Raw genomic sequence first — 15,675 nt, 5'->3', positions numbered from 1 at the left:
AAAGTATTGTAATAGTTAAATTCTCGTAGAGTTAATCCTTCCGAGGTGGAAGAAGAGGTGACGTAGGAAATTGAGCTCCGAACATCCATAAACAAATTCTTGTGTTGTTTAGTTTTTGTCAAACACTCACGCCCAATCACTCGAGCCATTTTAAACAAGTTCAATCTGTTATTCGAGCTTATTCCGTAATTTGTTAAAGTTGGTTGATTAACATAGACACGCGAGAAGGAGAGCAGTTCAGTTGATTAACCTTAACTGAACTCAACTTAGCAGATTCAAGGGTCAACTGCTACAACAACTTAAGCGTGGGTAGTTAGCATTCAGCTGTTGAGCACTATCAGAGCAGTTGACACACCCAAACCGATCCTGACTCCCTTTTTTAAAAACCCGTTTATTCATCTCAATTTCTACTAGGTTATCCTAAGATTTTCATATTATCCTAAAATCTCAAAAATTAATGGCAACAAAGTGAGTTGATAAGATTTTCAAAAAAATGGAAATCATAGAAATTGTGTTAAATAATTCTATTTAACTTTGTTACATATTTGTCTTTCTTTGGTTCCAAGATTAATTGACTTTGGGATTGGATAATTAAATTTCATATATACGCAAAAGAAATATTCTAACTTCTAAGCCAATCAAATTATCTATATATGTAGATATCATGGATAACATTAATTGAAACAAGAACGAGCATACTTTAATATCACAAATTTTCTGGAGACATCTCACGTGCCGCGATACATATTTACTATTTGATCAACGAAAAAAATATCATTTTTTAATTTCAAAATATTAATTTTTACTCTACATATGATAAAATATAATAAAGATAAATTTATCTCAGAGATGTAAAGTAATGAAACCGTCTAAATGAAACTATTAAGAAACTTTAAAATTCAACAAAATTCAATAATAAGTTTTTTTTAAAAAAAAAGATAAAATAAAATATGTGAGGTTATATTTGAAAAAGAAATGTAACCGTTGGATATGGGGATTAAAACGAGCTCCACAAACTATTATGTATATTTACACATCATCTGCCAGGAATGCGAGTATCTCTACCTATATATAAAGAATCTCCTCCTTAGACACCATCTTTTATTTTGACAAAATTTTCCTTATGTGATATAGATATTACACTTTTGTTTTCTTTTGTTTTTTTTAATTTGATATTTCAAATTACAGATTAGTCCTTAAATAATTTTTACAATTATGATATTTCTCTTATTTGAATATAAATCAAATTAATTATAAAAATATTATATAAGTAAGCAACGCGTGTACCAATACACTAGTATATATTAAAAAATCTTTTATTCTAACTCATCTTAAATCTATTCGAAATATTCTTCCTTACTAAACATTTTTAAAAATAGCCTTCCATATTTTTAAATCCCAAAATACCTTTTTTTTTTAAAACCATTTTATTCATCTCAATTCCTATTAGATTTTCCTAAGATTTTCATATCATCCTAAAATCTCAAAAATTAATAACAACAATGCAAGTTCATAAGATTTTCAAAAAATGGAAACAAAAATAACTTCTAATAAAATCAAGATGTTGAAGTTTGAGATAAAATTACGATTATATTCAAACTTAAACAAAACCAAAATTATCAGACAAATTAGTCATTTTACATGTTCACCTATTTGTTTAACAGTTAGATGTTATCTTATTTACGAAATGATACTCAGCTATATTTGTTTGTATTTTTAAATTTTTAGATAATTATCAATCTTAAACTTTTTAATATCTAATTCATCTTGTGAGTTCTAAAAATAACATGAAAATAAATTAAAATTGTTGGATCCGAAAATACCAGCAATCTTGATTTTGATGATAACAAAACTTGTTATTATGTTTCTAAAATATTTAATCAAATGTATGGTTGCTGGATCACATTTTGGAAGTTTTGAGATGATGAACTCATTTCTGAAAAGCTGTTTGTTTAAAGCATATCTCATAACTCGATGACCCAAATGATTAGCCGCAAAAATCGTCGCATAGCCAACGCAAAAGTTTACAAGTCATATCTCATGCCAGGTAGCAGGAATGATATTTCAATCATATCTCTCTCATATAAAATCCAAATAGAGTGTTTCTTGATGCGCTGAAAATCCAAGACAAAGGGATAAAACTTTGATGTTCACTACTTTTCCCAGAAATCAATGCCTCAAGATCTATAAGCACTCGACCGCTCAATATCACCTCGACCGGTGAAGCTCTTCTCGACCTTTGATGAGCAACTCTGGTATTTCGAGCATAAAATTTGCATATTAACTCCGAATTGAGTGATTTTTTATGCGTTGGAAATCCAAGATGTAGGGCTACAACTTTTATGTTTTTTACTTTGCTCATAAATCAACACGAAAATAATTATAAGCACCTAAACATGCAACAGTTACTTAAGAAATCAAGATGTTCTCACTTGTTCGCTCAACCGATCGAGGTCCAGTCACCTTCTCTCACTCGACTGATCATCAAGCTTGTCACCTGCTCTCACTCAACCGCTCACCAAGCTTGTCACCTGGTCTAGCCAGTTGACTGCTCTAGATCCAGATCTAGTCAACCGGTCAAAACTACAGTCAAGAAGCGCAAATATGACCGTTGTGATGTTATAAACAATACACAACATTTAATTTCCAACATCCATATTTATTGTTTTTAACGTGACACGTCTATATCATTCTTGAAGGCTATTAATACAAGATCTAGAGATTGAGAAAAATAGAGAGTGAACAACCAAAATATTATTCATCTAGTTAGAGTTTTTCCACATATAGAAAGGGTCAAAATAGATCAATTCAGATAGTTGAAGGCTTGCCCTTGGTCTGAAGAACACAACAAATTTCTTGAACTTACACAGTCAACTTTTTCACACCCCAACTCACTCACACATATTTATTAGATGATTTGTATAGATTACTTGAGTGATATTCTTTGCACAAAGAAGTTAAAAATGTGTAATTTCTGTATCTTCAGTGTTATGCCATTGAAGAGAGATTGAGAATCTAGGAGTTCCGACTTAGGTGATGGGGTAAGTTCTAAGGTTGGAGTGGGTGTATTACAAGACTTTGTAATAGCCAAAGTCAAGGGGAATAAGGGGTGACGTAAGAGCGGTTGAGTCTTCGAACATCCATAAACAAATTCGTGTCTCTTTACTTTATCACATTTAATTATTATTGTTGTTTTGAGATGCATTCTTGAAACATTTTATTTGTTTGATTAAATACCAAAATGTTGCATACAAAACGTTTGATAAAATGCTTCAACCAAAATGTTTTTACTATCTCAACTTGCAATCTTTTCAAACGAGTTCTATAGCTTTTAATCAGTTTTTAAAGAAATTATTTTGAGTATTTTCTTCTTGGTTTTGTAACCAAACTTGATATAATTTCTCGGTGTTCGGTTCATATTTGAACATTTCAAAACGAGTTATTGTAGCACAAAATATTTTAAAAGTGTGTATCCACCCCACCTCTACACAGACATCTGATCCCCTAAAAATGATATAAGAGTGGTTTGTTCTTGAAAGAGCATTTGAAATTGAATTTATCTTCAAAATTCGTTTTTGAGATTTTTCTAACACATAAATGCATAGTTGAGAAATTTCTGGGAGATTGAAGCGACCTTGAAAAAAATGTCATAACTCCTTGCTCGAGTGTCCAAATGATGAACCGAACTATACTTGTAGAGGATCGCAGCGGTATAAAATTTGTAGCCTGATTTTTCACAAAGAAAAGCAGTTTATTGGTTAATGGTGGACCATGTGATGTGAATCTTGGATGCATGAAAAACAAACAAGATTATAAACGAATATTACCCTCAATTCAATAAAAAAAAAAATTCAATAATGTTGTCCCAATCTTTTGAACAAGTAAGTTTGGATATCCACCTCTAATTTACAACGAAACTAGCAACAGATAATCATGACAAGAAAACAATCAACAATTCAATTGGACCTTCAAAGGAACCTTTCTTTGACAACCTAAGTGAAAAATCAATTGACAAATGCCACAAAGTTTATGAAACTTTGATAAGTTTGATTTGATAAAAACAAAGCAAAGCTTTGGAAAAATTCTAGAGAGAATTTTAAGAATTGATAAAAATCAATAATCTCAATAATAACTTGTGTATTATAATAATGAATGTAAAGTTTACAATATATAAAATAAAATAAGCTAGAAATCCTAATAGAATTATACTATAGATTGTTTAGTTTGATTATAATTCCAAAATCCTAATGATAATGCAAAAATAGTGCAAAAGATTTCAAAGATATCATCTAAAAGTTTTTTAATATACTTATAAGACTCAAAATAACCAATATATCAAAATATATATAAAAAAATACTCAAAATTCCATGCACACGCACTAACACTCCGAAGTGTGTGTGAGAGAACGTATTGCGGGCGCACATGAAGTACGTAAACCCGTCTTCAAAATTGATCAGGCAGTGCGGGCGCGCGTTCTCCAAGGCACGGGCGCGCATGGCTTTCACAGATGAGGGCGCGGGCGCGCATGGGCTACGACCTTGTTAACTTATTTTTGTATTTTCTTCAAGGTTTTCTTCACTTTCTTGATCCTTTTGGTCTTAAAAAATATCATAATAATTTTCGAAGTTATTTTCATGTTCTCCAACTAAGTTTTCATGGATCCCAAATCCTTCAATTATTGATGGCAAATTAAAAGACATTTCTTGGAACAATATGAACCTTCGAGTGCCTTTTAGATTCATATCACCATGTGCGCTGCGGCAGAAAATAGGGTATGGACAAGAGTTGGTGTTTTTGTCAAGAAGCTCAATGATGTTGCATTCATCAATAAAAATGACTTATTATCTCGAATCACAGCCATACATCGTCAAAAAAACTCGGTAAACTCGTTCTAAATTAGCTTTAAGAGAGGTTTTGAGTTTGATTTTCATCTTGATGTTCTACTTATGCTAGCATATCTTTGATATTAAAAATGTATAGACCTTTTCTTTACATCAGTGGTTGTGTTTAAATATTATAAAGAGACGCTTAAATTCCTTATGCATATTTCAGTTGGCATGTCAATCTTGACTTTGTGTTGCTTGGTAGTTTGAGATAATTTGGTACAATCTTGATAAAGCTTGCTAGTTGTTCTACTTGATTTATTTGTTAGTTATAAATTTTGCTTTATTTTTTTTTTTAAATCAAATTGAGACTGATTTGCCTGTGCATTGCATTCATGTTTTTAAAACCATGAAATGACATTTAGCAAGGGGAGCAAGAATGGAAAATTGAGTTAAGAATTCTAGATTTATACCTCTATTTTTACAAACTTCTTTTACTCAAAATTTGAGGGATAGCTCATCGTTTCTCATATTTTTGAACCTTTTTTATTTTCACAAAAAAAGAAGAAATATGTTGCATAAAATTATAATTTTCATTCTTTGTATTTCTTGAGTTTAATTATTCATATTTTTATCCAAATTTTGTGATCATCAAAAAGGGGGAAATTGTTGGATCCGAAAATACAAGAAATCTTGATGTTGATGATAACAAAAAATTGTTATTATTTTCTAACATATTTACTCAAATGTGTAGTTGTTAGATCGCATTTTAGAAGTTTTGAGATGGTGAACTCGTATTTATTTCTGCGAGTTGCTTGTTTCAAGCATATCTCATAGCTCGATAAACCAAATGACCAGTCGCCAAAATTGTCGCATAGCCAACACAAAAGTATACAAGTCATATCTCATTCGAGGTGTACCAATTTGTATGATATCTAGGCCAAACCATCGTCTCAAGATAGAGTTGGATGAAGTGTAGCAGCAAATGGAATGAAAGACCAGCTTTGGTTTAATGGATTTATCTCTTAGCTTCGATATCCAAATGGAATAATTATATATGCGTTGAAAAGATAACAAGATGGTCTGCAAATCATCTTCACAAGTCAAAGCCTGAATCAGATCCTAAGAAGATGATAAATCACGTTGAAATATTTGGTTCTGCACAGATTGCTGACAGAGCTCAATATTGTACATAGTCTAGTATTTCGAGCATATCTATCTCATAAAAAACTCAAATGGTGTGCTTCTTGATTCCATGGAAAGTAAGAGAAAGGCTATGACATTTATGTTTATCACTTTGCCTAGAAATTGACGAATCAAGAAATATAATCACTCGAACAGACCACATGCGCTCGATTGTTTTGTCCTCGATTGCTTTGGAGCAGATATGGTTTTTCACGCATATCTCTCTCATATAAAATCCAAATGGAGTGTTTCTTGATGCCTTTGAAATACAAGACAAAGGCCTAAAACTTTGATGTTCACTACATTTCCCAGAAATCAACGCATCAATATCTATAAGCACTCGACCGCTGAGCTCTTCTCGACCGATGAAACTCTTCTCGACTGTTGATGAGCAGCTCTGGTATTTCGAGCATAAATTTTTTATATGAAATCCGAATTGAGTGATTGTTGATACGTTGGAAAGCCGAGATGTAGGGCTACAACTTTCATGTTTATCAATTTGCCCAAAAATCAACGCAGAAAGAATTATAAGCACCTGAATAGACAACAGTTACTCAAGCAGTCGAGATGTTCTCACTTGGTCTCTCAACCGGTCGAGGTACTGTCACCTGCTCTCACTCGATCGCTCACCAAGATTGTCAGCTGCTTTCGCCAGTCAACTACTGCAGATCCAGATCTAGTCAATCGGTCAAAGCTACAGTCCATAAAAGCAAATATGACCGTTGTGTTGTCAAAAACAATACACAACATTTTCCAAAAGTCATATTTCTTATATCTAACGTCTAAATCATTCTTGAAGGCTATAAATACAAGATCTAGAGATTGAGGAAAAAAATAGTGAAAAACCAAAATATTATTCAGCTAGTTAGAGCTTTTTCACATATAGAGGACGTCAAAACATATCAATTCAGCTAGTTGAGAGTTTGCCCTAGGTGTGAAGAACACAACAGATTTCTTGAACTTTCACAGTCAATTTCTTCACACTCAACTCACTCACACATATTTATTATATGATTTGTATAGATTAGTTGAGTAAGAATATTTGCACAAAGGCGTTAAAGATGTATAAATTTTGTATCTTCAGTGTTATGTAATTGGAGAGATATTGAGAATCTAGGATTTCCGACTTAGGCGATGGGGTAAGTACTCCTAAAGTTGGAGGGGTGTATTACAAGACGTTGTAATAGCCGAAGTCTTCTAGTGTATATTCCAAGGAGAAGAAGGGGTGACGTAGGAGCGGTTGAGTCTCTGAACATTCATAAACAAATTCGTGTCTCTTTACTTTATCACATTTAATTATTATTGTTGTTTTGAGATGCATTGTTGAAGCATTTTATATGTTTGATACAATATCAAAATGTTGCATACAAAGTAAAGAGAAAAAAACATTTGAGTTTTTAAAAAGTAAAGAGAATTTATAAAAAATGTATTTGGATAATTTAATAAAAACAGATAATGAAATTTGAAAAATAAGATAAAAATAAAATAAAATAATGATGTTAGAGAAAAATGATGATACATTAGTCAGTTGAGATATAAGAAGATATGTGTTCAATTTAGGGATAAAATGAGGCAAAATTTTGGTGTGATTTAACACAACAAAAATGGTTAGTAGAAGACTCTCATATATTATAATATATTATAGATAAAAAATGAAACGATTGTTCAAATTACAGATCGAGAGAAGATACAATGGTTTAGAGAATACATGTGTAATTTCACGTAAACAACATTCTTAAGACCCAAATTGAAAAAAAAAATGTCATTTCATAAATGCTGTAAAAATAAAATAAAAAAAATCATCAATAAAAAAATAAATATTTTTTTTTAAAAAAAACGTTTCGAAGGGCATCCTCAATTAGGGATGGCAATGGGGCGGGTCTGGCTAAACCCGAGACCCGCCCCGCCTCCCTTTGGACCCGCCCCGCCCCGCGAACCCGGCGGGTCCAATCCGGGTTAGATCCGTTGGACCCGCCAAAAAAATTAAATATTTTTAAATTTATTAAATTAAAAAGTTTAAAATTATCATTAAATTAAATTTTAAATATATATTGATAAGATTTGAGACAAAAAAATATTTTAACAAGTTAAAATTTATCAACTTGTAATTAATTAATAATTATTAGCCAAAAAAATATTATAATTATATATTTTTATACTAAACATATCATAATAAAATAAATTTATTTCAATCCAATAATATTATACATTCAATTTATAGGTAAAATATTATTATTTAGTATAAAAATATAATTATACATTATTAATATTACATATATATTTTATATTTATATATATAAATGTATATTTTAAATATATATACATATATACAAATAAATATTATGGCGGGGCGGGTTTAGCCAAACCCGAGACCCGCCCCGAACCCGCTTGTGAACCCGCTTTGGCGGGTCTAAACCTGCCCCATCGGGGCGATTTAGATGCGGGGTCGGGTCTAAAAATCCGACTCATTGTCATTCCTATCCCCAATAACAGCTCTTTGGGCTGCCATTGGGGTGACATGACAAATGGAAAAGAGCTCCTCCCATAGTGAGACGAGCTCTTTCTCTATCAGAGCTAAGCCTTTTTATTTTTTTTATTTTTTATTGTTTAATATATATAAATATATTACTCTTATATGTATATATATATACACTTTTGTGTTTTGAGCGTGTTTTTTCATTCGTTTTTTAGTTTTCATTTTTATAATAATTATTACTTTCATTTGTTTTTTGTGTTTTTATTTTTTAAAATTGTGTGTATAGCCATTGTATTTTTTTAATTTTTTTTATTAAACTAGCTGTTTAATTTTTTTAAAATGGATCAATGATGAAATACATCTAATAATAAAAATCTAAAAATTTTATAATTTTTAATTAATAAAAATTATATTTTTTTTATGAAAATTAAGTAAAACATAATAAAAATACATCATTTGTATGTATAAATATATACAATTTATAAATTGATAGTTGATATATTTGAATGAGTGTGGGGTTCAAAAAAAATTGTTTGAGTTATTTGTTATAGTGGAAGGTTAAATGAGATTTTTGTTTTTGACGTGGCAATAATGTGACGGAATAAAAAATACAAAAAATGGTTTTTCTACAGTGGATGCCTACATGCAGGCCAAAAATTTGTCGATCCACCAAAGCCCTTTCTTCCCACTTCACAAAATCGTCGTCTCATCGGAACAAAAAACTAGAGTTTTCTGCGATTTTAGAGCAACCGATTCCTTATCCTTTTTTCCCTGCGATTTCATAGCTCCGTCGTGGTTAGTTCTTTGTTTTTTTTCCCCCGAAACATGTGTTTTTGTCTATTGTCTTTGTTCTTGGTAATAATTTGGTTTTATTCATTTATGGGGATTGTAATTTTAAGACGAATTCGCATTGGATCTAACACCGTAGCTGGACTATGCTTCTATTCTTGTTAAGATTCTAGACTCACATACACTATTTAATTGATTGATTGGTTTCAGTTTCCTTGTTCCATTCGTATTTGGGATTGCTTAAAAAAAACGTGTTTCTAAACTCTTCCTTTACAGAAATGAAAGTTCAGTTCATGACTGATTATCCCATTGTCGAGTTTCTATGAGGCATTTAGGCTATGATACATTCTGCATTAATTCTCTAATGTACTGCACATTGTTTGTAATTCTTATCTATGGAAACCTTTTAGCTAAATCGTTTTTAGTCTATTTGTGGTGGTGGTGTGCTACATTGAAGAGTAGGTAGATCTTTTTTTTTTCTTTTTGTGTGCGCAATGTAAGTAATTGATCTGTTTTTCAGTTAGCTTCTTTAGTTTTATTGTTAACTTTGCCTCATACATTGAGTGCTCTACTTAATATATCTTTGCTTTGAGGGGATGTTTTCTGCAAGACATGGATGTGTTAGTTGGTATGAGTGGTATAAAACAAGGGCTATTGTACATGATTCTAGTTTTCTAGGTTAAGGGGCTGGATTGTGATTATGACGTATTGTAAAGTTAATGATTAATTTGTTATATTTCCTTTGGAATTCCTTCATACACTATATTGACAATTTTTGTTATTTTCCGTTGGTTTGAAATTGTCTTTCACAGATTTTTGGGAGTTTTTTCCCAGAGCATCTGTGATTCGTCGTTGGTTTTTGTGAGCCTTCAAGATTACGGGTTAGTATTTTGAATACCAATTTTTGTGTAGACCTTAATTAGAATTTATGAGAGTGTAACCATTTTCTTGATTTATGTAAAGTGTGTGATGCATGTAAAATGTTAGTGGATCGTTTTTTAGAAGTTAATGATTTTTTTTTTCTTTTTGGATCTAGTTTTACAAGATGACGATTGACAAAAGTTGGATGAGTGTAGCGAATAGAATCTCTTTCGAATATAAATATGGCGTTCGGATGTTTGTAGTACGTGCTCTCGAGTATGCCAACAAAGAGGGAAAAATAAGGTGTCCATGTATTAATTGTTTGAATCATCGGAATCAGCCACCGCTCTTAGTAGAGATACACTTAATACGATATGGGATACAACAGTCATACAAAGTGTGGGATTATCATGGTGAGCAATATGAACATCCACCGATACAAAATGAAGTTTTATCTGATATTGTTGCCCAAGAAGAAATGGCAGATGCTCCGACTGATCTGAATGGACCACTAGAGATAGGAGAATCTTGTGAGTCAGTTCAACAGGGAGGTTTCCAAACTGTCAATAATGTATGTCAGCCCAAAGATGTCGATAACATACACAAGTCTTAGGCACGATCTCGCCACATCAAGGATTTAGATCCATTACCTAAATTATCTGTAGTGGGTGGTCCTAGGGCCACAAACATCAGCTCCAAGCTTTATGATAATTGGGAAAAAGTTATGACTATGCAACAAATGATCGATGAGCAAAAACAGACTATAGGTGAATATCAACAAAGATTTGAGGCGTTATTAGATCAGCTTCAACACGTTATTCCCGGTTTCTCTTTTCACCCTCTGCCGACATGCTCTTCGACTTGATTTCCTCCTCCACTTTCCCCACCTTCGCCAACTACTATGTAGTTTCTTATTTTGCAACATTATCTAATTAGTGTTTGACTAATTATGTTATGTTTTTGGACATTATTTTAGTATTTGTTTATCTTTTTGAAAAATATTTGATTAGTTAATAGTAAATTACACATTTATTAAATTTGATTACATTTATTATTTTATTTTTATTCATATTTAATAGAAAAAAAAAAACATTCATGATGAAATTTGGCAATGTTTCTATAATGTCATCAAATGAAAATAAATAAAACAAAATAGAAAAATTCGGAGGGAATAATTGTATATATCATCCCTGTAAAATCTCGGGTTTGCTGATAATCCTTATGAAAGTTTTTTGAGCTAATAATCTCTCGTGATTCAAGATCTGTAGTATTCACACATCTTCCAGCTAAAAAATGACAAAAATACTTTTATTTAAATAAATAATTAAATTCATTGTTTTTTATAATTCTATATTTAATTGAATAAAATAATCAAATTTTAGTTAAATAACTATGAAAATTATATATAATTATTTTATCTTAATATTTGTTAGAAATATATTTTAGTAGTAAATTGTATTATTACATTAAATTAAGTAATAATATTAATCAATTTTTAAATAAAATTTAATATTTAAATTATTTAAAGTGATTGTATTAAATAACTTAATTGAAAATATAAGTTAATGCAATGATGTTTTAATTTAAATTTTCAATAAAGAATGATAAAGAGTTCATAAAAGTCAGTTAAGGGCAATTTAGTCAATTTTTAACCGGAAGAAATGTGCATGTACAGAAAATTGCACGAGAAAATACATTTGAGGACGCTGACTACATTTTTTTATAAGGTGTCACCTAAGGTCATATTGACATTTGCCTATGAATCATTTGCGATGCAGCTCGGCCTCGTGTTTTCTTTACATGTGGCGACGCTAAACTGTAAATTTCTTGTATACTAGTAATCGGACGCACGTGTTGCGTGCCTTTTATTGTATTTTTTTTAAACTAAAAATAATAATAACAATAATAATAATAATAAATAGTGAAATAAAAAAATGAAATGTTTGTAAATAAATATTCATAAAAGACAAAAAAAAATATAATAAAAATGACATTTTCATAATTACATAACCATCCAAGGGTAAAATTATGAGAAATGTCATACCAAGAGACCACTAAAGTACTTTTACTTTATAATAGTATAGATAATTAACCATGGCAGCAAATTATGTATTTGAGAATTAATTATCTCAAAAAACGCTGAATTTGATTAAATAATTGATTGCAATAAACAATAAAATAAATTTTAAATATGAAAATTTTCATCCTAATATAGAAAATAGGATTCCGGGAAAGTTTAAAAAGTTAAAATATATTTATTTTATTTTTATATGAAAATTTGTAAATGAAAATAAAAATAAAAAGGAAAAAACTGTAATTTTAGTCCTGTTAGTTGATCTGTTTTTGGTTTTAGTCCTATAACTTTTCAAAGTTTGGTCTTAGTCCAGCAACTTGAATTTTGTTGGGTTTTTTGTCCTTTTTTCATCGGAAGTCACTAGATCAATCGAATATTACTTATTTGGCGTCGATGCTCTCGTATAAGACTCGTGTGGTTAGAATTAAACTTATTACATATATTAAAATATACATATCAAAATAAAACAAAACGACAAGTTTTTTTTCCTCGATTTGTGAATATATAGTGTCGTTTATTCTATATTTTCCCTATATTTTTACGTAACGAATTTTAATTTGTGTAACATATGGTTAATTCTTGATAAATGAGCAATATGGGAGAGTCAGTGCCAAATAAATAATATTTAATTGATTTAGTGACTTTTCGATGAAAAAAAACAAAAACTCCAAAAAAATTCAAATTACTAAACTAAGATCAAACTTTAAAAAGTTATAACACTTCACCCACGGGCCACCAATCCCGATCCCCTACTAATATACATCACAAAAAAATTTGAGGAGGCGGTGGCAACCAATTGCCACCGCCTCCTTCGGCTCCGTCTCCCACACGAACATGCCATTGCCACGAGTCGCGGTAGTACATTGCACGTGGAGCAGGGTTGACAAAGATATAGATCCATGCACGAGACGGATCAAGAATTTGTGGGGGAGACATCTTCACTCGAGGAGGCATTGGAGAGGGTACGTGGACTCCTCCTGTGAGCGTCATGCGCGTTAAATTCATAATCGAACAATGTTAGATGTATAATTCTATCTGTGATGATGTATATATACTGACACACACATATATATATATGTATTATATATTTGCTACTTGTTCATGATTCACAAGACTCGTGTGATAGTGGAAATTTTTAATATAATAAAATTAAGTTGATAGGTGATACTTCTTTGTTATTTTTTGGTTTTTGTTTTTGTTTTTGTTTTTGTTTTTTTTGTAAATTTCTCGATTTCAAACTAGACATATATAGCACCAGTAAACCACGCGTGGGATCGTCTGTTTCAGTCAAGTCGAGGTCATTTAAAAAATTATTCGTGGAGGAATCCTGGTGCTCCGCTAGTATATATATATATATATATATATATATATATATATATTAATTTCTCTCTTTTTTCGTACTTTTATTTTGTAATTTTATTTACCCTGTAATTTATTTATTTTTTTCGTGGGACTACTGACCTAACACCAACAACTTTGTTCGAGCCTCGAGGAACCATATCCGCACTCTAGTTGAAAAAATATTAAATTAAAATTAAAGAAAAATTGAAAAGGAAAATGAAAACACAAGGCCAAAACCCTGTTTTGACTTATGATGTTAGGATCTTCAATCGCCATAGTGAAAATAAGAGAAGAAAAAAAAAACAAAGAATGCGTACAAGTATGAATATCGCCTATGTAACTCGTAGTGGGTGTTAGGAAAATTTGAATATGGCATAGAAACGAAAATGGATTCAACATTTTGAGGCTCGTGAACATGATTTCATTAAGAATATTTTGCCTCACTCTTGGTGCTGACAGAATACGACAATCTTCTCATAATATACAATTTTAACTTGTGATAATAGCACAATAAATCACGAGTTCCACAATCAGAAATATTATAAACTCTCTTTTTATAAAGAAGAAGGAGAAGTAAGATGAATGCATAAATATGCTTTAAAAAAATATGAGAATCTGTGTTTGAAAATGATGTTTGATTCTCATATTTAAGTTGTTTGTCTGCAAGGACAAAATATTTCATCATGTGATGTGTCTCTTTGTTTGAATAACTGACAAGAGCCATCAAAAGAAGCCATCTATATGCAAAAAACTCAAAAATGCATCAAAACTCTTCATGAAACAGGACTACGGTGCACCCGCGCCATTATCGGGCCCTCCCGCGTAGCATGCTTCGTCCAAAAAAAATTCGGACAGAAGCTTGAGCGCAGGGTCTCCCACTTATGGGCTCACCCACGCTCAAGGCGGCATAGTGGCGCCCCTTCTTGGGCACCCTCGAGCTGCTTGGGAATCCCAGACAGCCCTCTGTGGCGCAGGGTGCCCCTGAGCTGCCCATGCTGCCTGGAATTTTCAGGCAGCTTTTCGCTGCCGGGTTTCTTCATTCATTCGAGTTTTTTTTTTATTCCGTTCGCTTAATTTCTCATTAAGCCTATAAAAATTCTAAAAATTTCTTTCATGAATGAAATTAATGCATGAATGCACATGATACCGAAAGAGAGTTTACCCAAAAAGCTATTGCATGCATCAGGAGAGGTAAATTGTGGCTTTGAACCTTTTATAATATAATACCATAAGATTTACTAGGCCACGAAGCGAACACGATGTCTTGAACTTTTTGGCGGTTTGTGTAAAACCAGACAACAATACCTACACAACAACTTTCCTTCATTTCTGTTTGGTTTTCCTGTTGTGCCTGTTTTGGCCATGGAACACCTCTTGGATTCATAAGTGTTTTTTTGAGATGACCCATCCTCACACTTAAATATGTGGTCTCCTTTTAAGAGTATGCTACCATACTCTGCCTTTTGCAAGCAATGAACCATTAAAGTTCAAACTTAACCTCACTACATTGGTAGGCTACAACACTCTTCGTCCTCGGAATGAGTTGGAAAAAATTCCTCAGTGTTTACTCAATTCATCATAATTTAGTTGTCTCATTGAACCAATATGTTGGGATCTCCAATCAACAAGGTTCGGTTACCACTATGAGACATTTATTATGTAAACTTTAAGCTCATTTCCCTAAACAAGCTATACACTTGATCTCTTTTCAATGATTTTATAAGCGGATCCGCCAAGTTATCTTTTGAATTGACATAATCCACTTGAATTGATTCGAAGCTCTCAGAAAATTTTCTTCTCTCCTCTCGGCCAGTCTTCCGATTCATTTATCTAAACGTAAAATTTCTTCTTCTTCTTAAGTGCGATTTAGAAGAGGAACAGGAAATCCATTCGTGGACATGATTTGAAGAAAGGAGGAAAATCCAGTTGATTGTTCGTAGGGATATACAACAAGAGTTATTTTTGATTTTTCGAAATAGTTGGAGTCCAGTGAATTTATTCACCGAAGGTATAACTTCATAAACTCCCTACGAATGATTTTTTAAATAATACGAGTGTCCAAGCATATTTTGAATGTCAAAATAAAATTTCAAAATTTCACTGCGTCTTGGGCACGAAAAATCCC

The 15,675-nt window shown here is 31.7% G+C and overlaps 1 long non-coding RNA gene across 1 annotated transcript; it reads left to right on the top strand.

Moving 5' to 3' along the window:
* Positions 1–9,157: 9,157 nt before the first annotated feature.
* Positions 9,158–11,077, top strand: LOC140885433 (uncharacterized). The gene is made up of 3 exons (XR_012151258.1): positions 9,158–9,280; positions 10,087–10,155; positions 10,311–11,077. It is a non-coding gene; the product is annotated as an uncharacterized lncRNA (long non-coding RNA).
* Positions 11,078–15,675: the final 4,598 nt, after the last annotated feature.

Source organism: Henckelia pumila, chromosome 1 (assembly GCF_033568475.1).
Source record: "Henckelia pumila isolate YLH828 chromosome 1, ASM3356847v2, whole genome shotgun sequence".
Lineage (NCBI taxonomy): Eukaryota > Viridiplantae > Streptophyta > Magnoliopsida > Lamiales > Gesneriaceae > Henckelia > Henckelia pumila.
This window is presented reverse-complemented; position numbering and strand designations above follow the sequence as displayed.